This window comes from Alligator mississippiensis, chromosome 6 (genome assembly GCF_030867095.1).
Source record: "Alligator mississippiensis isolate rAllMis1 chromosome 6, rAllMis1, whole genome shotgun sequence".
NCBI classification, from domain to species: domain Eukaryota; kingdom Metazoa; phylum Chordata; order Crocodylia; family Alligatoridae; genus Alligator; species Alligator mississippiensis.
Genome location: NC_081829.1, coordinates 57,511,965 through 57,536,607, shown reverse-complemented (window position 1 = coordinate 57,536,607; position 24,643 = coordinate 57,511,965). Strand labels below are relative to the sequence as shown.

The window sequence follows — 24,643 nt, the reverse complement described above, 5'->3', positions numbered from 1 at the left end:
TTACGGTAATACCTTCCCTTCCACTTGTAGGGCCTCACTCGGCCCTCCTGTTCCCTGGTCCAGCGCCACCCTAGTCTCTGACTCCTTGTCAGCCAGATGCTGCTCAGTCGGTTTGCGGAGTCAGGCTTGTTTTTGGTACCAGTCATGTAACCCCAGACGCTTTCCTGTCAGGTAAGGCGGTAAAAGGAAGGAATGACAGTTTTCTCCCTCCTCGGGATCTCTCTCTTCTTTGAGCTAACACTTGGAAGGAGTTGACTGTTGAAGGAGCAGTACCAGCATGGCCTCTAGATCTGGTGGTTATAGCTGACGGCCTCTGAAAAATTGCAAGGGGAAAAAGGGACCATGGACTTGGTATTCCTGACCCTCAGATTCCATTTTTGCAGGCAGTCGAAGTTTTCCCTCTAGAGTCAGGGAAGCAAATCAACCTTCTTTTTCTGGGGTTCACTTTCTGGGAGTTATTAACATGGGCAGTCTGATTGCTGTTGGCTCTGCAGGTTTTGATTTCTATGAAGTTTTGGGCAAGGGGGGAGAGACAACACATTACAGGATTGGGCAAGCGCTGTTCATATTTTTGTGCTTCATTGTCCTTTTGTATCCTTTGATGTGGGAAAGTGTAGCAGATTTGAGGTTGGCAATCCAAGCAGAGGGTTTTGTTTCTTCACTCTTAGGTCTGTACCTAATCCTCTGTGAGAACACCAGTTCATCTTTAAGCTGTTCTGTGTATCAGTGACATGTTTTCTGTTTTGTTTTGTTCTGTTTGTTGTCTTTGGCAGCACTTGAGAACATCAGATGCCTTTTCCATACTTGAGAGTTCTGCAGTTTAAGACTTCATCTAAGGACAAATATGAAAGAGTATTTTTATGGCAGCTTGTGGCTAGTTGAACCTTTCATAATTGACAATGGTTGCTGTGCTGTAAAAGCAACTAGTATTTCCCTGTTCTCACAAGTGAGTGAATTTTTTTTGCGAGAGGTTTACTACAGTTCTAAAAAGTTTATAGTATTTACAGTTTTATCTTGGTTAATTATAATTTGTGCAGAGTCTGGTATTTAAAGATGTATTTTGAAGTTGAAGTTAAAGTTAATGATAGGGGGAAGGTTCTGTGCTGAATGGAGAACATTGTTTAAAGAGATTCAGGAATGTGAAATAGGAGCACTGGTTTTGAGGACGGACAGGGTCGGTATATGAATGTGCTATTAAATTAAAGAGACATACAGCAAGGCAAAGCAGCAGGCATTCCAAACCCAGAATCCAGTTTGTCATTCTCTCAACACCCAAATCGCCCATTGAAATAAATAGAAAATTGGAATGTGCAGAGAGCATAGAATCAGGCCCAAATTAATATGGAGAATACTGAACAGGCAGAGCAGTCCTAATTTTGATTAATGTTAATAACAAACTTGCATTCCAATGAGAATGGTTTGGGGACATCTGATTGCAGGAAGGTAGGGAGGCTCCATCCTGTGAATGAAAGTCTTTAGATGGGGTTCCTGCTCTTATCTCCAGCTTTATGATTCATACTACCCTTAATAATGTTTCAGTTTTGCTGGCTTAGAAAAATGTATATTCCTGATTACAAAATCATACTTTTGTTTAAACATCAGTGATCCCTAGAAGCATAATTTGACGTGTGAATGCAGGGGCTTCTTTGTACTAGGCTGATAAAACTGATGTAGGTGGTAACTGTTATGATCCAACTGAACTCTGAAGAACTCCCTTACATACTGCATTTACATTAACTCTAACCTGAAATTGAGTTACCTTCATACTGTATTGTATCTGAATTTGATAAGTCAGGCTATCATTGGCTAGACTTTTAAACTATCTTGGCCTTTTCTAATAGGCTTCCAAGTTTCATGCATATAAACAAGTCTTATGAGCCTGAGACATCTATATGGTCTGTATGCGTGTGGTGATTCTCTGTCTCTTCCACCCAGATAGATGCTCCACAATTTACTATCCTGCTTTCTCTAAAATGCCTATCATAAAATTCATCCTTGTGCTGCACAGAAGAATTTTCCTTTTGATACCTCAGCTGTCTGTATCTCTTGATTCTGCACCATTTATCTTTTGTTAACCTCCAGCAATGGGAAAGGAAAGGTGCTAGTGTGTTCCTCTTTTAAGCACAGATATAAAAAAATGTTTTCAATTGTAGATCTCAGAAGTGAGGAACTATAAAGTTTGATGGTTGTGGAGTTTGGATGAGACCATAACAATAAATGTCAGACCTTTTGGAGTGGCCTTTCAGGCTGTGACAAGCAGACGGCTTGTAATCTTGGTTGCAACTTTGAGACCTAACTAATCTGGTGGGTTGTTTCCCTCTCATGTTATGAAGAAGGCAGCTGCAGAATATGATGGGGTGTGCAAGTATGTCTGCTGGTTGCCAAAACTGAATGTCTTGTTGTTGAAAGCATTTTTTGACAAGTTGATCTTAGAGGAAAATGAATTAAGCCTTTCCTTTAAAATGTAATTAAGATGAGGAGGAATTTTTGAAAGAGAGTTTTTTAATTAGATTTTTTTTCCTGTCTTGACAATACACCTATCCAGCTCACTTCAACAAATGGAAAACTCAAGTGACATAATATCATTTCTCATTAAAATGAAAGTGCCATTGCAGCAGCAACAGAATGGCACTTTCCTTTGGAAGATTTAGTTTTTGTACAGGTATGGTTTAAAAGAGGAAGAAAGGAGAGAGTGTGCGCGCTGGCTTCATTGAGTAGCTTCTTGCTTTCTAGATTAAAACATTCTAGGTTGAAACATTATGTTTCAATCTTGGATCAGGACAAGTGAAAATGAATTTCCTCTCAAACTGGCCATAAGAGAGAACATTTGTCTGCTTTTCTTGCGGGAGGAAAGCAAGCAAAGAATAAAAGATTTATAAATATTTTTGGCAGGACTAGCAGTGGGTGTGCTTCAGGGTGGCTCATCATGTTGGAATATATGAGGGGTGCTCTGGGCCAGAATTTCAGTGCTTTGGCAGAGATGAGCAGAGGTAGGAGTATTGCATTAGCAGGGGTTTTGTTGGTCAGGATTTAGGTACATTGGTGGAACTATAGGGCTTAGGGAGCATATTAGATTGAGTTGCTGCAGGTCAGGACTGAAGTACATGGGCAAAGCTTTATGGAGGCTCTGTGTGTTGGATAGATTTGCATGTGTGGGAACTTTGTACAGCTCCTGTCCTTCTATCAGCCATAATGCCAGGATTTTTATTTTTGCTAGCACTAAATGAAAAATAAATATAATTAATTAAATAAAAAAGGAAAAGAAAAAAAATCTCTCAAGCCAAAACTTAAAGCCTTTAAAGCCTAGAAATAGAGTCTAATTCTTGTTTTTATTTTTAAAAGCAGACAACCAGTATTTTCTGCTGTGCTGTGTTGCTGAATGAAGATTCTTTGGGGGGTTTCCTCTCTCTCAAGAATGTATAATCTAGAAACTGTAGGAGCATTTGTTCCTCTGACTTCGGTTTTTCCATCAGCACAGAAATGCATATGCTGCCTGAGTTCCAGAAGGTGTTGCTTCCATCCTGATCATAAGGCTTCTGTTTGATGGGAGTTCCTTGCAGTTCTCTGACACCTGGATGGTTTTGTTGTGTGTTTGTTTTTTATTAGGAGTGGCATGTGCAACTTGGTACAAGGATCGCAGGCTCTCTAGGGCACATTTCCCCCTCTCTCTTCCCTCCCCACCTCCTCCCGCCCCAAATGCCAACTGCATGTGGGTTGCATAGCCGTTATGAAAATCTGGAGTGTGATGCTGTGAAACTGACTGGCACGCTGTACTGGAAACAGTGTGAACCTATGATTGTTTTTTTGCAAGGTAGCAGCATTGCTTCTGTTTGAACATATGGGCCTACATACAGCCTGTTGGGGGTGGGGGATGAACAAATATACTAGTATTTTATCCTGCTTGACAGAGGAGGAGTCTGTGGGGACCTAGAATTAAAATAGCTATAGTAGGGGTGCTGCAGGTCAGGGTTGAGGTGTATTAACAGAGCCGGATGTTGAAAGCTTTCATGGACCAGCCTGCACTATGCAAGTTTTTCCAGTGCTATCAGGCATGTACTTTCATTTCATTTTAAAAGGGTCCTACCTCACTTTTTTTCTCCCCCACCAAGTTATGGGAAAGTGGAGAGACACTCCTTGTTCCCATCAGATCACAGGCTGATATGGATGTAGGAGAGAATATTTTTCTCCAGGCAGCATTGCACCTGGTACTCAGCTACCAGTATCTTTTGGATCCTCTGAGCTAGAGAGCTGTAACAATGGAGGATGCATGCTTTTCAGTTTGGCTTTTATTTTTCAGTAGCTGTCAGGAAAACTTTTGATAAGGGAAAGTGTAATAACAGAATGAGCTGGCAGTATTATCTGAAACTAACAGTAGGTTCCTGTGCAATTTTACATACTTATTTTTCGGAATCCGAGAAGAATTCCCCCTCAAATATCATTGCAACCATATAGTAGAGGGAAGGATGTTGGAATGACCCATTCCTTATAATGAGGTCAGGATCTGCATTTGCAGAAGAGTTGTTTGATTGAAATTAGTGGTAGCTGAAGTTCTCTTCTGTTGAATATTTTTCCTGCTTTGGGGAGTGGGTCCCTTTCCTAAAATAAGAATCAGATTTTCTCTCCCCTTTCATGGTACTTGCACAAGAGGTTTCTTAAAATGAAATTCTAAACATGTTTCTAGAAAACTGAATCTTTGAGAGAGACATTGTGAGACTCCAGGTCTCAGTGTTGGGACTCCTGGTCACATTTTGTCCCCTTGCAAACCAGAAGACTTTAACTGCTGACCCTGTAAAGGCAGGCTGAAAAGTCAAGCTGTCTCTTCTGCCATTTATCACCAGTCATAAAGATGCTACAGCTAGAACCTGAGGACAGTTCTTTTGATGTTGTACAAACCAGATTAGAATCCAGCTCATTTTCCCATTGTTGTAATAGCTGTGCCAGTATAAAAACATTTTCATGTCAGGAAAGCAGGCTCATGTGACTGAAGGAATTGCAGGGAACAGACCTTTCAGTTAGATGATCTTTGCAATAATTTTTTTTTTCTCATTGTAAGGGCAGTTTAATGCCTCCCTGAATCCATAGCCTACTTATTTGTGGTTTGTTGAGAGACGATTACCTGTTTTAGTTTGAACTCAGACAGAAGGTAAGGGAGGGCGACGCCTTAAGCTACAAACATTTGTCCTGAGAAACCATTTTCTCCCAGGACAAAGTGCAGTTGTTCAGATGTCCCTGGTCAAACCTTAAAAAAACATTCAGGGGATAAGATATGCAAACAGTTTGTCCGAGGACATTACGAACAGTTATCCCAAGATTGCTTCACTGAATCAATGGCAGAAAAGTGGCAGTACATTCAACTGCTCACTCAACCCCAATTGGAAGGGCGATGTGTTAACATGTCAGTCCTGGGACTTTTTTGTTCCTGGGCCAACATAGACACAGCTTGTCCCATGGAAAATGCAACATGTTCCTAGTCTTAGAGACTTTACTGGTTCAGAGAGGGATGAGTTTTCACAGGCAACAGCCTACTTTGTCAGATGGTGTGGTGTGGCATTGGCTGGATCAGGGCAGAATGTGGGAATGCGATCTCTGTAGAGTCACAGGGAACTCTATACTCTGAGCTAGTTTTCCTTGTTGTGTGCACTGTTTTGTTTTGTTTTGTTTTGTTTTGTTTTTTTAACGCAGGGGCTGATTGGCTTGATGCCATCACCAATAGTGGCGCCCTTGCTGCTAATATTTGAGTTGCAGGATTTGCTGGAAATGTATCTGGAAAACAGGCAGGAAGCTGAGCGCACTGAAGTGATGATGGAAGGGGCTGTATGGAGTCTGTGAGGAGTTCATTACAGCAGATGTTAGTGCCATAAAGCCACAGGTTCCTGCTGTTTCTTATTCACTTATATCCTTTCAGCTTTAGCAATGCTAATGTTAGCTAAAACATTTGCTGAAGTGGAGGCATAAATCACAGACCTATTCCGTCTCCTCCCCCCATGTCTTGTCTTTCCCTTTCTCTTTATCTTTCTTTCTCTTTTGTTTGCCTCTTCCTTCACTTCTAGGTAACAGGCTAGAATCAGTGCAAACTCATGCGTTTCCCCTTCTGCAACAAAGAAACACTCATTAGCATCTCTTTAGCAATGTGGATTTAATTCAGTGCTGTTCAGCAAACACTACTTTGTTGCTGACTGTATGGCACTCCTTCCCTTCCCAAATATCCTGACAGTCATTCACATATGCAAATTACACCCCCCCACACACACACACTAACACACACTCCCTGCTTCCATCCCATGTAATGACATCCTCACTTTCTTCTTCCTCTTTATTGACACCCTTGCTTGTCTCCTCCCAGTTCTATAAACATGATGCCATTAGGAAACTGTGATGCTGATACTGATACATGGCCTGGTAGCAGTTCTAAGTATTTGTGAATTGGGTGCTTTAATTATACTTTAATGCTTTCTCCTTCATGACCAATATTTTGTGTGTGGGTTCATGTAAGAATAAGTAATTGAGTTTGACAGTAGTAAAGCTTTCCGTGGGAGCTTCAAGGATCAGGGGATTAGTGTGTGGGTGTAGGAGGTGGCATGGTGGTTGTAAGGGGAGGGCACCCTCCAAGTGCAGTGGTTGGTGTTTTGTGTCTACATTTTATAGGGGTCTAATGATACTCTGAGGTCCCTTAACCTTTCTTCCAGGTGCTCAGGATTTAGGATGGCTATAGAGCAGGGGTGGGCAAAATGCAGCTCGGGGGCCAGATGCAGCCCATCAGGCCATTCTATCCAGCCCACGGGGCCCCTAAAAAATTTAGAAAAGTAATGTTTATCTGCCCTGGGCTGCCTGTCATGTGGCCCTCAATGGCTTGCCAAAACTCAGTAAGCGACCCTCTGCCCAAAATAATTGCCCGCCCCTGCTGTAGAGAGTGCTAGTGAGCGACTTCCCCTTGACCTGCTTGGTAACCTTGATCTCAGTTTATTTTGCTAGTTTGAGGCTGAGCTGTTGCACTGATTTGATTGTTAATGAAAACCTGTATTGTGTGTCCCCAAAAGGGTTGTTTTTTCCCCAGGAGCCTTTCTAGGCTCCATTGTGATTGAACTGACCCCCCTCTGCTGGCTGCTTGGGAAGAGACAGATATAGAGGCACACTGTGCAGTACCTGTTAGAGAGGAAACAGCAGGCGCAATTTCCTTCTTTCTCAGATGGATGTTAAATGCATTCCATTTTTAAGGGAAGAAAGATAAAGGTGGAAGAGATTAAGGGCAGCTGGCATTACTTATCCCCAAGGTGTTTGGGTTATGGGGGAGTGGATTTTTTGTTTTCTGCCTTCCCAGTCTTTGATATACTATATAGTATTTTCACCCACAGCACAGTTTAAACACTCCTGATGATAGCTGTCATTTTTCTGTTTCATAGATTTGAATTCCTCCTATGGAGTCTGCTATGGGAGAGGCCCTGGGCTAGAGTTGCGCTATCTATGCTCAGTGTTTCTGTCAGAATTTTATAACCTCCATCATAAATGGGACAATGTCTAGGAACACTATAACATCATGGGCAAGAATCTCAAAACATTATTGGTTTTGGAGTCTGAGGTAGGAGAGGGGTCTGAGGTAGGACAGACAGCTTTTAGCCATTTTGCTGCAGTGTTGGAAGTACAAGCTCAAGAGCCCTGCTGGGCTAGTGCTTGAGAACCAGAAAGGGAATCCTCGAGGCAAATAAGGGAAGCTGGCAAGTGCAGTGTGACTGGTCATGGGGAGAGAGATGCAGAAAGTAAGCCACATACAGAAGACTCCTAAAATTCCTTTGTTTTAATAACCAAAGGTGTGTTAGAAAGCATCAACATTTAGAATAAGATGTTTTACATGTCTCCAAGTGAAATCAAATCTTTAGTTTCCTCAATGTATCTTTTAAAAAACATACCTATTGGTTTGTATTATGTGAGGGAAGAAAGGAGACTGGGGGGGGGGGGGTGTACAACCTGAAATTATTAGAACAGATTGAGATATGCGGAGGGGGGGAGGGGGGAGTTGTGTGTGTGAAACTTGCCAGAAAATTGCCCTGCTTGTCAAATTTAAAATTTTGACTTTAAAATTTTGAAATTCAGAAAATGTTGCCAAGTTTGAGTTATCCGGAGGTGGAAGAAATTGCCATGATTGTTTGTGAAAAAATATCCTCCTTTATCAAAATGTTGATAAAAATAACCTTGAAAATCAAAACAGAGAAAATTTCACACAGCTATAGAAATTGTTTCAGATAAAATTTAAGTTTTTTAAATATATGTAAACAAATAAAACCTAGTAAGATTTTTGTCCCATATCATAGCCAACTATTTTTTTTCTCCAGCTGAGGAGGCCTATCTGGTATTCCTATCAAGCAAAGAGTTCATTGACCAAAGTAGATGTTGGTCTGTGACTCTTTTTCATACTGCATAGAGGCTGCCAATGTTGATGAAATCAGTAGGAGTTGTGCATTAATATTTAGTGTGCGGTGGTGAGTTGTTCTTTTAGTTAAAACACCAGCTTTTAGGTTCACAGCGCTGCATAGGCATCTTAACTTCTCCCTCCCTCCCCCCCCCACAATCCCCTCTCTATTTTTCTTTTTTGAAGTAAGTTTCTCATGCCTGTGGTTTCCTAGAAAATAGAAAACCTGACCACAGTGTGCATGAAAGGTTCAGAACCCAGAAGGCAAACAGGGAACCCAAAATGCATTATTATTTTAAAATCAAATGCTTTTGGGGGGCCTGTTTAGCTGTGGAATGCTTAGGGCTGTCAGTACTTGAACCTGCATTGTACACAGAGAAGGGGCAAAGAGCCCTCTCTTAATCCCAAACCTCTCTCTCCCCTCTTCCTTCCTCCTGCTTCTCCCTTCACCTCAAACTTTTAAATGACTAGGCTGGGCTGTTGGCACTTTTGCCAGGATGTTCTGTGTTTTGCTCAGTGGCAGCCTGTTGGAAGACATTCTTCTAGTCCCCCTGTGTTTTTTGCCAAATTGAAGCCTTTTTGGTAAAATCCTAAGATCCCCTGTACTCCCACTGCAGCCTCCACTCATGGCAGGCTATTGCTAATCCATTCCTTTGGGAAGCCTGGCTGGTCATGAAATGGGCTGTGGCAGACTGTATGTGGAAGTGCAAGAATCCCGCATGAGCAGGCAGATACTTAGGGCTGTCCCTTTATGTTGAGTCAGTGAATTTAGGAAGGGAAAGATGTAGCACAAACCCTGAGCTCACATAGAAATTAAATTAAGTCAGGCAAATTGAAGGAACACTTTAAAAACAAGAAAAGGAAGGGGAATATGAGCTAAGTAGCTAACGTAGGGCCTTCTCTAACATATCCCAGGTCCTACGCTTTTCTCTCGGTCACCTTAATCCTGTGTGATTTTTCTCCCCACTCCAGCATCTCATGAACACCTCACGGCCATTACAAGGTTACCCATGCTTTCTGTGCACTTTGCAACCTGTGCTATATTTTTCTTCAAGACTTGTACTCCATCCTACGAGGTTGGTTTAGTTTCCTCTGTGATGCAATGTGATCCTTGATCTCACAAATCTTTCAGAGTTCCCATTTGGTCATATTAACTCCCCATTACCATTTATAACAACAACAAAAAACAGCTTGGCCTGTAAACTTATATGGCATTGTACAAACTTGTATAGATACATTCCTGCCCCAGAATGCTTTGAGTATGTGTATGGTAGGGCAGAACAGGATACTAGCCTTGACTAGGAAGGACTGCTTGAGCAGGTGGGTTTTAGGAGGAGGATTGGAAGGAAACGGTGGAAGTGGTGGCAATAAGTAGAGGACTAAAGCAAGAGGACTGATTAGGGTACAGGTAAAAGGAGAAGTTCTAGAGGAAGTGAGACTGGAGATGAGGCCTGACTGTAAAGAGTCTGGCAAGAGAAGGTGAAGAAGACTTTAGCTTCCTGTCTCTTTCAGCAACAGCCTTGGAGACTTTCAGATATGTCAGTAGGAAGGGACAAACAGGATTTCAGGGGCGCAGGAGAAGTAAAAATTTTGCCTGATCTGACCCTGGAAAGCACTCTACAGCTGTGACCAAGCAGAAGTGCATAGCTGAAAAGCTCATTAAAAGGGTCTGATCCCACAAAAATCAAACCTTCATTGCATTGAATGAAGGTTCAGATGAAGATGTTTCAAAACACAGCATCTTCAATAACTTCTGTCTGTGCTGTCTCCCAGTCTGTCACTATTTTCAGAATGGGAGGGGGGAAAGGCAGCAGAGGGAGTTCAATCTGGGGTTTTTCAGTTCCTCTGAGATGTGTGGGCTCCAGTCCACCCTTCCCACCCTCCAGTGGGGGCTGAAAAATCCCAGGTGGAACTTCTTCCAGTCCCTTTCCCCTCCCTCATTCTGAAAATGGTGACAGGCTGGGAGACAGCACAGACAGAACTTACTGAAGATGCTATGTTTTGTAACATCTTCATCTGAACCCTCATGAAATGGTTATGGCTGTAGTGCACTTTCAGGTGCCAGATCAGGCAAAAATTGTCACATCTTTCTGCATCACTAATCACTCTGAAAACCTCTCTGTCCCTTCCATCTGACTCATTTGAAAGTCTCCAAGGCTGTTGCTGAGGGAAGCTAAAGTTTTCTTCACCTTCTCTTGCCAGACTCTGTACAGTGGGGGTGGGGGGGGGGGGCTCCAGTCCACCTGCCCCGCCCTCCAATGCCAGCTGGAGAACCCGAGAATGAGCTCCCTTTACCCCTTTCCCATTCTGAAAACAGTGAGGGCTGGGAGGTAGGAGGGGCCATTGCTAGGTAAACCAGCTTCAGGCTCCAGCCACCAGCTAGATTTCCTTTCCCCCAGAACCAACAGTGAACTTTTGTTTGGTCCAGGGTATCATTGTAACTCAGAACATTTTCTGTAAAACATTCTGATTTACAGTGGGAAGCTGCACTTCTGTCTGCACCCTAGGTGCAGGTGCAGTTGAAGGTGGGGCAGGAAGTGGATAAGGCTGAAGTGATAAAATCAAGAGATGAGTAGTGTGTTGACAAGGTTTATTCCATTGAGGAAAGAGGAGATCTTGTCTGTTATGTTCTTTACCCATCAAGCCACATGCATATGTATTGCTCACTTAAAATTCCTGTTGGCCCCATAGATCTCCCACCCATTCCTGCAGATCAGGCATTAAAATGACCTCAGCAGATCATTTTAATTCCTGGCAAGGTTTATTACTGGGAAGAATGAGATCTTGTTTTGCTATGTGCTTTGTTTCCTAGCCTGCTCTGCAAGATCCACACCTTCACACTGTATCATTTGAACTTCCTGTGTTGTCAGCATCACCTAATTTCCCACCCTTCCCACCCTGCAGAGCTCCTATCCTCTTTGCTCCTGTTAGGCCTCTTTAATTCTCTTAACCCTGCTTTCAGGTATATTCCACAGGTCCCTTTCTGAAAGCTCTTTGATAGATCCTGTTTAAATAAAATAAACACTGGCTTTCCTTATGGCTGCCAGTGTTTGAAAACAAGAGTAGTTAGTTTTTTGGGGGGAGGGCAGATGGAAAAAATAATTTTCCTTACATTCTCACATGCCTTTTGTGGAGGCCCTAAAACCTCCCCAAAGTATGTGGGCACAAATATCTGTGCACCCCTTATTTTTCTTTTTCATTCTTTGGATGGCACTTTCTATTTAAGGCTCTCAAAAACCTTTGCAAATGCTATATTGAGCTAAGTACAGTGCACTCTGCTACTGTGTCTATGGGGTAAGCAGGTAATTTGCTTAATTGCATAACACTGTGTCAGTCCCAGTTTGTTGCCTGTTGTCTAGGTTGCAACAAGCACTGGTTATTTGGAAGTCCATTAGTATATAAACTGCTTAAGTACAGAGGATCTTCCAGCTCCATTCTTTGTAACTTGTACTGGTAACAGTAATTGTCTACTTTATAACTAACTACTTTTACTTAGTTAAACTGCTCCAGAATAGTTAAAGGGGAAGCAACATCTATTAGAAGCCTTGAAAATGACAGGAGGTGGTCTGTTTACAGCTGCTATCTCCCCTAATTTTCAAGGCTTCTAATAACAACCCTCCAAACTGACTCTTTGAAGCCTTGGAAATAAGGGGAGGTAGTCAGTCTGAGAGGAGCTAATATCACAGCACTGTAAATAATGCTGGTTAAGGGCATGGTTGGGTTTGGTGCATGCACTGGATAAGTGTGAGGCTTCCCTCCCGCCCCCTTCCCCCCCCCGCATCCAGGGGCCATGCACCTAAATGGCATACAGGGTATTATTATTCCCATTTTACAACTTGGAAAAGAGTGAGTGAATGACTTGAAGTCACACAGAATGTCTGTGGCAGAGCTAGAAATAGAGCCCCTATTTCCAGAGTCGCAGATGTGTGCCTTAACCACAAGACTACACTTCTTCCTGGAACTTGGTTCTTCAGATAAAATATTTAACATGAGCTGGTGTGTAGGCAGACCTTTCAGTTGAGAAATGGAGCTCAGTTCAGAATGCCATGTGAATGTCGCTTACTGGAAAAGCACACTTTCGGGATGTTTCTTCCCATTCTACCTGCCCCTTTTTCTCTTTAGCTTAACTATTTCATGTTAGAATTGAAGAAAACTGGGGGGGGGGGGGGGGGGGGGGGAGGGCAGGAGAATCCTAGGAAGGGCTGGGACATAAAGCAAAGGGCTGAGTGAATAAAAGGTGATGTGTATGGTTATAGGGTAGGTAAATTCTGATTACTTCAGTATGTCTGACTTCATAAACGGAGAGAGAGTTTTGGCTTTGCATCTGTACTCCCCCTTTCTCTGTTCAAGGAGAGTTTTCTTTGTTAGTGAATAACAATGCCATAAATTTGTAAAGCTGCTTTCTGAGTCTCTTTCTCTCCAAGTCTGATCTAATGCAGCCCATGAGTTATACAGAAAAAGGGAGCTATTGAATTAATGAACCCAGAAATGTTTCCATTTTCTTTTCACTGAAGTGGGGTGGCAGTTGGTGGGAATCAGGAGCTGATATGAGAATCATGGCAGCTCGAGTTAAAATGTAATAAAAAGGATGTATACCCCTCTGTCCCCCTTTTCCCCCATGCAGGGCAGCACAGCCCACCCCACCCTCCAGTGCAGGATCTTACAAGGAGAGACCACTGCCCACACTTTTATTTCCCATTTACTTCCTCTAAAGCAGACATGTTTATAGTGTGAATAAGTTCCCCTCCAGCAGGAGATGAGGGTGTAAGCATAGCCCGCAGAAGAGATGAATTGTCCTCCTAATCATTACAAAATCTTCATCGATCCAGAAACAAAAGCCAGATTCCAGCATTGCTGATGCTTGGGGGGGGGGGGATTTCTTTAAGGGTCCTTTAAGCGATCTTTCTTCTCTCCCCAGCTCCCCTTCCTCTCACATGCGCTGAGCTCCAAATCTAAGGGATTGTTTCTCTTTGAAAAAGCGTGGCAAATCTCATTTTGGGAAGTTTAATGCTTATTAGATCCATCTGCCTCTGGGGTGAGCTCCCTTTCTCTCACATGAAGGCCACCAAAAGAGAAGAGCCAGAGACCTTATAGCATAATACAATGACAGATGCACAATGCTGAGATGGGGAGGCCTTTATGTCTTTTAAGAAAGCAGTACTGTGTGCAAAACCTGTTAGGAGCATCCATCACTGGTGAATGGACATCCATGCAGGTAGCTGAAGAATGCGGATATCAGCAGGACCAATCTCAGTAGGTGTATGTGTGGGTTTGCAAATATACTGAATTGCTCTGAATACAGATGTTGCTAAGCACATACACATCATTTAGCAACAGAAAAACCACAGCACGTACACCTAACTCCAACTTTCCAGATCCAGATAGAACATCTATTACCAATACACTGAGTCAAATCATGTAGCCCTTGCTCAGGCAGACCTTCTCTTGAATTCTCTGAGAAAGTTTCCTGAAAAGGGAATGCAGGATTTGGTTCATTAAGTGGAATATTGTTGCATGTGATGAAGGCACTGCACTGAACTTTGAATACGTTCCCATTAAAGTCCCGATGCAAGTTATGTGACTGCTTAAGATGCAGCTACTGCTGCTGTTTGGCTACAGGGAAAAATGCAGCACCACAGGAGAATGGAGACTGCTCTCTTGGCTCCTCTCCACCTTTGATTTTGTACTACTGACTTCAGCACACTCAACCCATTGGCCTTGCGAATACTACTTTCTTAGACATGCCAACCAGTGTCCTAGATTTTGTTTTATTATCTGGTACTAATAACACCAAGGTCTCTGGTTCAATTCCCCAGTTGGACTAGATGACCTCTGGAGGTCCCTTCCACCCTTACTTCTCTGTGATTTCTATGATTCCTTTGCTAATGGATAATACCAGACACTAACTTCCCTAGCTGTTCTTCTCTAACTCCTACCACAGAAGTTGCACTCTGGGTCCAGTTCCTTCATTCTTGGACCAGATCAACATAAATCATAGGAAATGGATCTCACAGACAGATTGTCATTTGGAGTTGGAGGAAGGCAGCTGGAAGTGGCTTGAGTACAGGCAGAAGAGAGGTGGAGAGGACATGGCTCCATAGCCAAGAAGTCTTTGGATGAAGCTATACACCCAGTGTTCACATAAAACAGTGGAACTCGGATCTTGGTTATGAATCTCAACTTTCTGGCTGACAACCAAGGTACTAAAGCTTGTTGAACACAACACAAATTTTGCTGCATGGGAACAGGTTCGTTGTGGGTGCATCTACATGAGATGCTTTGTCACCGTAGTGACGAGCTATGGCGATATAGCACAGGCAGACATAAGTCCTGCCGCCAGCACTATGTCAATGAGCTACATCACTGTAGCTCATCGCTACGACAACACAGCATCTAAAAGTAACCATATGCGCTGCCAGGACTATGCAGTATCAGCACATACTGCACAGTCATTTAGTACTTGCACAGCAGTACCAAATCCACAGTCAGGGGCACGTGTAGATGCTCACTGTTTCACTTAGCCTGGCATTTTTTATTTAATAGTGGGATATAGATCAGATATTACTAGGAGAGCTAAAAAGTCCATGTAGTGCATTATCTAATGCTATGTTCTGTGGAAACTACAGGAAGTGAATTTGGTAACAAATGAATTTTAATGGCTTGAATTTTGAAGCCATGACACCTTATAGGCTTTACATCTAGTTAATTGAATTATGTAGATATTGCAGGTTCAGGCACATTGGAGCAGTATGCCCACATTGGAGTGCAAAACATATGGCCCATGAGCCAGATCTGGCCTGTGGAGCCCTGTTACCAGGTTCTCAGTGCTGTTCCTCAGTCTTCCTCAGAAGGGAAGAAATCTGCTTGTGAGTCTTTTTTTCCTCTGTTGGTAAATTAATATTATGACACCAAACTCATTTTATTTAACTTGTACTATCCTGGCCAAGCAGCAAAAGAGCAAACATCCCAGATGTGTTCAAAGAATGTCAGTCAGAACAAGGTGGTAAAAAAAAGATATATATTTGATTGCATAAATCATTGCAGTAACTTTGGGATAAAGCTAATAGAAAAATAAACATTGAGGTGAAGCCACAATGCTTTCTGTTGTCAGAGCAGGAGACACACTGATCCTGTGATTTTTGTTGTCGCAGGGCTTTGTCTATTATACCTCATGGAGACTTGCCCATTGCATGGGATGATTATTGTGAAAACAATGAAGAGCCTTGCTCTGCTGTGTTATTGACTTGATATATTTTGATTGGCTTCAAGAACAGAAGGAATCATGTCTCCAGTCAAGCAGGGTGTGGCTTGTGTATAAAATTGCAGTGTGAAGCCCTGTTTATCCCCACAGCAAATACAGGACAGGCAAATGTTAGCCCAAACTTCCCCACCCTGACCTGAAGGGACAACATCTATGGCTGAGGTAGGTCATTTTCTGCAGAAACTATCAATTAGGCTGCTAATTAGTGCCAGTCACAAGGGTGGTTCTTATAATGTGGACTTTTCACCAGTGGGGCTTGGCCTGAGGCCCCCAGCTTCTTTCAGACAGGCCACCACCCAGCTGTAAGATACTAGCAACTTCCAGTCATTCCCTGTACCCTCAGTGTACTCTAAATGACTTGTAAGTACTGGGTGTACAACATCACCACCACCAAGTCCTGCCTGCCTGATCTATTTTTAACTCTCATTGGATTGTGCTGTAGTGTTCAGTGTTTGTGTCATGTTTTGAAGGGGGTTTTCTTTGGTAAACATGAGGGCTTGGAGACTTTACTTTTTAATGAAATCTTAGCTGCTTAAGCACAATTGCTACATAATTTAGAAATAATCAGTAATCTTTTGTGACTGCATATTTGTAATCTTGTTGTGGGGGCCCCCTAAAATACTTCTTTTATCGAGTTCTGGCCCCTTTGACTTGTTCTCAAATAAGACTCACATGGGTTTTTTTCCCCCCTTTTACTCCTCAAAATCAAACTAGGAGCAATTTTCTATAACAGCACAGTCTGAATGATACAAAATTCCTGTAAAAATATGCTGTCTTGTTACCAGTGCAGTATGTTCTATAACCATAGCAATCTGAGGCTGTGATGTTGCATCCAGTCCTAGGTTTTATTTTGCCTGAGGGGAAAACATCTTGAAAGCAAATAGTAACAAAGCAACAACTTGGAATGGCCACTAAAAAGGACAGTTGGGGAAAGAGAGAGCTAGTTAAGGAAAGACTAAGGAACTTCTTAAAGCTCCTCGTGTTTTCAGTTGTCACTTCTCTACTTTCTGCTTGAGAGAGAAGACATGAAAGGACATGAAGATTACTGTGCGTAACAGAACATGAGGCAGAAGACCCAGTGGGGTTTGTGCATACTTTGTTTATTTGCTTTTCAGGACCCCTGAATTCCCATTAGATCTACCTAAGGGATGACTAGGGTATGTATGTAGTTGGCTGTGTAAGTCATTAAAAAAAAAAAAAGCAAGACACATCATAGGCTGTGAAACCAGAAATCTGCCTGAAATCTCATATAAAGCTGTTTCCTGGAAGTTTACGTGTTTTAGTCATGGGAGTTTGTTCTTTCTGCTCTACTGGAATTTAAATTCCTTTTGGGAGCAGGGAGGATCCATTTTAGGGCTTATCTTTACTGCAGTTGTAACTATGGCTCAACCATGTTCTTTCTTAATATGCTCTGCATTCACGCATCCATAATTGTATATTCTTGATGTCATATGGCAAGAAAACCACTGCATACCTCAGCATCTTCTATACAGCTTGGGATCTGGTAATGAGTATTGCTACCCCAAATTGCCTAGTGAAAATGTGCAGTCACAAGCTAAACATGTGATTGTCCTCCAGTACCTTCCCGTGAGATCCCTGGCTACCAGTTCTAATATCTTGTCATCTACGTGATCTATCTTGTAATATCCTACCATCCTGATCAAAAATGCAAAAGCAGGACTTAAAAGCACAATATATTTACATTGGTATAAACAAGGAATGGAGACTGTACAACCCTGTTTTGGTGCAACTTGAATCTGATATAGAATTACACTGGGGGAAAAATCAGGGGTGAAATTACATGGAAGTGCTGTGTGTCCAGAGCTATTTTGGGTTAGCTGCTTGGTATAGGTAAACAGGCTATGTTGAGGCCATGTTGACACCAGGAGTAAGAATCAAGGTATAGTAATACTTCCAGTGTCCTTTTGGTGTGGGTGCTACTGTACCAGCAAAGAGGTGTTTCGTATTGGTACAGTAACATTGTCTGGCATGAATGAAAAAAAATCTAAAATAAAGAGTGTAATTTTTTTTTTTTTTTTTTTTTTTTGAAAGGTTGCATGCACACCAAGGGCTTCAACTTGCAAGTTTTGTCAGTTGGGATTCAGGCTGCTTTACTCTGCTAACCAGGGTAGCAAGATTGTAATGCAGACACGGCTTGAGTTTTCACACCTCTTTCTCCCCTTGTAAGTCCAACTTGCAGATCACTTTTGGCAGTTGAGCTTTCAGTTTATGGTTATTAACATATTATTAGGTTACTCAAAAGGCATTTACAAATAGGTAAAGATTGAGAAGCACAGGGTTTTAAAAGGAATTTTGAACTCTTCCTTTTTCTCGTCTTGCCACATACATCAGTAAGAGAATAATCTTTTTTTCCTTTTCTTTTGACTCTTTCTGTTTTAAGTTCATTTCAGTTCCTTTTTGGTTAGTATTTGGTGTGTGACAGGTAATTTACAGAAGGGCTTCCTTCAAGCTGCATCCCAGGATCCAGAGATGAGCAAGTAAGTTTCTTTACAGTGCTGCAAAATGCAAGAATACAGTAACTCAGTGAGCTTTAATACAGCAACCCTTGGAAGATGATCCTGGATAGCTGTATTGCCTGTTGAAACCAGGTGTAGCACTGTTGCAGATGCCAGGAGGGGGAGGACAGAATATATGGGTGTTTCAAGTCATACTACCTCAGGTTGAGTAACTTTATAGTTGCTTATGCCATGACCAGCCTTCAGTGAAGAGGAAGACTTTCTGTTCAGAGTGGTAGAATAGGAGACTGAAGGGATGGGATGGCATGAGGGAGATCTTAAGCAAAGCGAGAGTTCAACTTAGTGTTGCTCCCTCCTTGAGCTTTCTGTTTTCAGGGTGTGTGCTTGTGTCTTGTTTTTTGTTTTTTCAAAGGCTCCTGGGAGTTCACTGTCCTCCTACTTCATCCTGGACCAAAGGAGGTTAGATAGCCGAATTATGTCAAAACCAGTTAGTATAAGTGCTGGGCTTAATGTCATTCAAACAAACCCACCATCTGCTGCTACCACCACAAGTTGTATAATCCTAAAGGAGCCTGAGCATTCTCATGAGGCCAGGGTCCAGCAGTCATGAGAATGTGCAGCATTTTCCAGGCAGTTCTTCCCAGCATACCTCTGGGCTAGGCCACTGTTAGGTAGGGTAGCTCACTTTCTCCCCTTGCGTCTTGGGTTTTGCAGTAGTATGCTTTCAGAGATAAGCATTCATAGATTGTTAGGAGCTGGAAGGGACCTTGTAGATCATCAGGTCAAGTCCTCCTGCACTTGGCAGGAAAACTAAACTGGGGTCAAGTGACCCCAGCAAGGTGACCGCCCAGTCTCCTTTTGAAGATTTCCAGGGTAGGTGACTGCACCACCACTGGAGTGAGTTTATTCCACAGTCTGGACACCCTGACTGTGAAGGAGTGTTTCCTGGAACTGAACCTGAAACAGCCTTCCAGGAGTTTGTATCCATTGCTCCTGGTCTTTCCCAGGGGTGCCGTGGTGAACAGCTGTTCACCGAGTTCTTGATGTACTCCCCTGTTGTAGCAGTAAGCCAATACCAGGTCCCCTCTCAGCCTTCTCTTCTGTAAGCTGAAGAGGCCCAAGTCCCTCAGCCTCTCCTCGTATGGCTTATCTTGCGAGTCCCTGATCATACGGGTGGCTCTTCTCTGAGCTCTCTCAAGTTTTTCCATGTCCTTGTTGAAGTGCAGGGCCCAGAACTGGATGCAGTACTCCAGGTGCAGTCTCACCAGTGAGGAGTACAGTGGGAGTTTCCCTTTCTTAGCTTTGCATGAAATGCAACGGTCAATACATGTCAGCATGTCTGCCGTGCTGGCCACAGCATCGCAGTGCTGGCTCATGCTCATGTGATGGTCGATCACTACCCGTAGGTCCCTTTTGGCCACGCTGCAAGTCAAATTGTCACCACCGAGCCTGTAGGTATGTTAGGGATTGTTTGCCCCCCAATGGAGCACCTTACACTTCTGAGTGTTGAACTTTATCTGGTTCTGGTCCGCCCAGCTCTCCAGCCTGTCCAGGTCCACCTGTATCTACAACCTATCTTCTGGCATGACCATACTCCCCCGTAACTTGGTGTTGTCCGCAAATTTGGCCAGTGAGCTTTTCACCCCCACATCCTAATCATTGTTGAAAAGCACCTGTCCAAGCATGGACTCCTGAGAGACACCACTGGCTGCTTCTCACCAGAACAACACAGATCCATTCATGAGAATGCTCCGCTCTGGGTCCTACCTTGCAGAAAGCTTTCCACCCACTGAAGCAGTTAAGCCCACAATCTTCTAATTTTTCCCCAAGGATACTGTAGGATACTAGATCAAAAGCCTTTTGGAAGTCTAGGTGTATAATGTTGACCTTCTTCCTTGTGTCCAGGTGGCAAGAGACCTGTTCGTAGAAGGAGATGAGATTGGTAAGACAAGACCTACCTGCAACGAAGTCATGCTGGCTATCATTCAGAATCTTACCCTCAATGAGCGTATCGCACATAGATTCTTTAATGACTTTTTCCAGGATTTTCCCTGGGATGAAAAGTTAGGCTGATTGGCCTATAGTTGCCCGGGTCCTCCCTCTTCCCCTTCTAGAAGATGGGTACAATGTTGGCCCTCTTCCAGTCCTCAAGGATCTCCTCTCTGTGCCACAATTTCTGTAAGAGTTTTGCCAGGGGTTTCACAGTGACCTCAGCCAGCTCCATCAGCACACTCAGGTGAAGTCCATCTGGTCCTGCTGACTTATAAATGTCTAGCTGTTCTAGTTGGTTTTGCACCAGATCAGCATCCAAAGTGGGAAGGCTATCATTCCTGCCACGCCCCCTGTTATCCTTATCTTGCTTGTCTTTCCCCTTGGTCCGGTGAAATACCGAAGCTAAGTGGGCATTCAGGAGTTCAATTTTTTCCTCAGTGTCCGTTACCAGCTGTCCCGAGGTGTTAAGCAGAGGCCCTATGCTTCCATTTATTTCCCTTCTACTCCCTACATACTTAAAGAAGGACTTCTTATTGTCTTTGAGTCCCTTGGCTAACTTAAACTCAGTCGCCGCCTTAGCTTTCCTAATCATTTCCCTACAAGTGCGGACCACCATTGTATAGTCCTCCATGAGGACTGTCCCTAGTTTCCATGGCGTGTATGCTTTTTTTTTTTTTCTTCAAGAGGACCACAATGTCCCTATTAAGCCAAGGGGGCTTGCCAGCCCTTTTCCTACCTTTCCTTTTCATGGGAATGGTTTTCTTTTGTGCTTTGAGGATCATGTCCTTGAGGAATGACCACTCTTGACCACTCTTCATGCACCCCATTCGCCTTCTGTCCCTGGTCCCACATTGCCTGTACTAATGCCCTGAGCCTGTCGAAGTCAGCATTTTCGAAGTCCAGGACTTCAATCCTACTAGTTGGTTTGTCATCCTTGCAGCGGACAATGAACCTGATGAGCTCATGGTCGCTGTCACCCAGGTTACCCTCAGTGCTCAAGTCGCACACCAAGTCTAGGAGAGTGGTACCTCTGGTTGGCCCTTGCACTTCCTGGGTCAGAAAGAGCTCCTTGATTTACAGTTAAGAAGCTACGTGACTGATCTGACCTAGCCAAGTGTTTCTCCCAATCTATGTCCGGGTAATTGAAATTGCCCGTGACAACCAAGTCCCTTGCACACACGCTTCTGTCAGTTCTCGAGAGAACGCTAGATCCAGCTCCTCCCCTTGGTTTGGTGACCTGTAGTGAATGCCCACAGTTAGGTCTCTCTCACTTTGCCCCCCCATGAAGCTTGACTTGGAGGGTTTCAAGCTGCTTATCTTTGGAGCCAGTATCAGCCTCCAGACAGGTATGCTGCTCCCTCACATAGAGAGCTGCCCCTCCACCTTTTCTCCCTGCTCAGTCCCTTCTGTGCAGGGTGTAGCACAACATAGAAAGTGTTGCCTTTTTGTACATTTGTGCATTCCCCATTTAGTTTCATTGGTTGGGAAAACAAGAGTCTGTTTGCACTGCCTAGAGCCAAACATAGCCCAAGCGCACCATATGGAAGCTTCCCACACAATCTGTGTCAATGCATCTTAGTCTTGACCTGTTATACCCCTGACAATCCAGCCCAAGAGCCCTGCAGAGATCTGCCAATGCAGTGAGCAATACCACTGCAATATGAATTCTGGGGGTTTTTTGGAGCACAACCTGCCGCTTGTGCCAGACCATTATGACTGGACACTAGGGGACCCATTTTGCCTTGCAGCTCAAGTCAGGTAATACCTTGGTCTCTAGAAACAAATTGCTAGTCCACTATCTGATTTGGTTGTTTATACAGCAGCTACCACTGTATAACATGTAAATGACTGCCCACAATATACCTCTCTTCATAGCCTGCCATTTTGGATGCTCCTATAGCTTTTTGGGGGAGAAGAAGGAGGGGAAGGGCAGGGAGTTGATGAGTGTTAGGTAAATTGTTTCCAACAGCTTTAAAAAACTTTCTTCAAAGTATAATTGAGTGAAATGAAAATGGCAGTCATGGCAAATTTGGAAATTCATTGTACTTAATATGGATCTTGGCACATAGCTATAATTCATACAGCTCAGCAGTCCTTACTTATGGGTTGAGGGTGAAAATCCATCTGCTTATGGGCTAGAATGAGGCTGCCACCAGCTGGCAGCATTTTGCCACACAGAGTAAATTTGATAAACACCAGCTATGTTTGTCTTGACTGATGGATTTAATTACAGCTCAGCAAGTGACAGTAACAATCTGACTCTCAATAACAGGCTTAGGCAAGACTTCCTTTCCCTGCTGCCCCCTCTCCCCCTTTGTGTACCTCTAATCATTTCTAGGAAACTCTCAACAATTTCTTTTTATATAAGCCCTGGGTGACTACTTTGCCCACACAATCAGAGCCTTCATTAACCAATCAGATCCTTCCCTTCATAGTCCAAATTTTAGTGCAAATGAAAATGAAAGGTGGAATTTTACTAAATAGATGTCATAAAGTTTGGCTTAGCTGGCATTCCTTTGGGACAGTTTAGTGCACTTTCTGATCACCAGAGTGCGAGTCAAATGTTACTTCTCCAAGTCGCATTAAACCCCAGAGCCATTACTTGAATCAGATTTTATATTTCCCTCCTAGCTTAAATGCATAAATGTTTTCCTTCATTGATGCAGTTCCCCTAGTGGCAACTGGAGTGCATACAATATATAGTGTAGGCATTTACCCCAGGGCAGAGTTAAAAAAAGGTGGTAAATGCTTGCATTCAACTTCTGTCTGCCCAGTAGCTGCCATTAATAAAGCTCTACCAGTTCAGAAACATGTGTATGACTTGGACACACAAGACAAGGGCTAGACCCACAGTATTTAGCTTTATACCTGTCTAGCATACTATAATCTGGTATAGAGTTACCTCAGGGAAAACAACAGCAGTAAAAATATACTGGTGTAATGCTAAGATCTGTGGCATGTGCCTGCAGCTGTCCAGAGGTAGCTGTTTGATCCATGCAAATGGACGATCACTTGCCCCATTCCCCTGCCAACTACTAATAGCAATTACTATAGCAGCTATCCCAGGATAACTGACCACCTCTTGGCTCTATTTCCTGGTATAAGCCATATTGCTTTTGCCACTGATGTAAATTATATTAGCATTCAATATATCATGTGCAGACCATGATTGTGGATGAGGCACAGTAGCACATGAATGAGGTAGAATAGGAGAAGTATTTTGAAACTGCCTTGTCTAATGACAAGATAGATAAATGGGTTGTCCCTCAAAAAAAATTATGACTGCTGGCTGCCTCTCTCTCTCTCTCTCTCTCTAATTATGAGCATGCTTCCTAAATTGCAACTATGAAAGCCAAGGGGGACATTTAGCAAAACAACAGGCCTGGAGAGTAAAGCATCTCTTGCTATTCAGTGAGTTTAAAAGCTGACCAAGGCAAAGGACCAGTCTTCCTTTTCGACTTAGATAAAATCTTCCAGTTACTCTGGAAGTGTGTTCAGTGGCTTCTTGGGCATGCAGTAAAAGTGAAATCACCCATCCTCTAGTCAGAAGGAATACTTAGAGGTTCCCCTTGTTGATTTTTTTCCTTCAGATGGTTTTCTATCATTAAAGGGAAGTGACTTGAGGTCTGATCTAAAGTTTGTGGTGGTCAATAGAAAAACGCCCCAGTAAGTATTGGAATAGGCACTTTTAAGCACAGACTTTTCAGTGGCCTCTGACTCTCTTGGGGAAAATGAAGCATGCTGAAGTTCTACTTACAGAGCAGATTTTCTTTTCAGCACTCACTTATTGCCTCTCACTTTCTGTCTCCATATACAAATGACATATTGGATATGTTTTCATTAGTATTTATGTACTATCTATAAGGGAATGCACCAGCTCCAGCCTGACTGTTAATGACCCCTTCATGCAATAGCAAAGACCACTTAACAGTCTCAGTTGAAGAGTTTTACTGCCAGCCTCTCCATCTCATTCTGCCCGTGTCTGTCTTATTCCTTTAGAAAGTGATATAAAAATATGTGTACATGATTTTCACTGAGGAAGGGAAGGTGTGTGTGTGAGGGGAAAAATGTGCCCCTAAGAGGGGAAAGTTGCATTGTTAAAATCAGGAAATAAAAATGTTATAGTCTCTAAAACTTAGGTACATTTTATGTGCTGTGCACACTCAAACAGACATTTTGGCAACATCCACAGTGAGATATTAAGTAGTCATATATTGTTATTAAATATAGCACTTTTCATCTGTGGATCCTGAAGCATGTTACAAAGGAGGTCAGTCATGGCATTCTGAATTTACAGGTTTGGAAACCAACTGAAAAAAGTCAGGTGAGTTGCTCTGAGTTACTTAGTAGGCAGTATCACAGATTGGGTCTGAGTCCTCTGCCCGGTGCTCCCTTCAGCTATGCTGCTTGCACATATAGGCTCTAATTCTGTAATCTGTATGTTGAATAGTGCTTACTTATGGGCATGCGGGACATAAATGACACCTCCTGTATGAATTAAAGGGTGCT

The 24,643-nt window shown here is 43.0% G+C and overlaps 1 protein-coding gene across 3 annotated transcripts in view; it reads left to right on the top strand.

The window, feature by feature from the left end:
- UNC5B (unc-5 netrin receptor B) overlaps positions 1–24,643 on the top strand; it is a 156,590-nt gene that overhangs the window by 949 nt on the left and 130,998 nt on the right. The gene's annotated exons all lie outside the window — the stretch shown is intronic.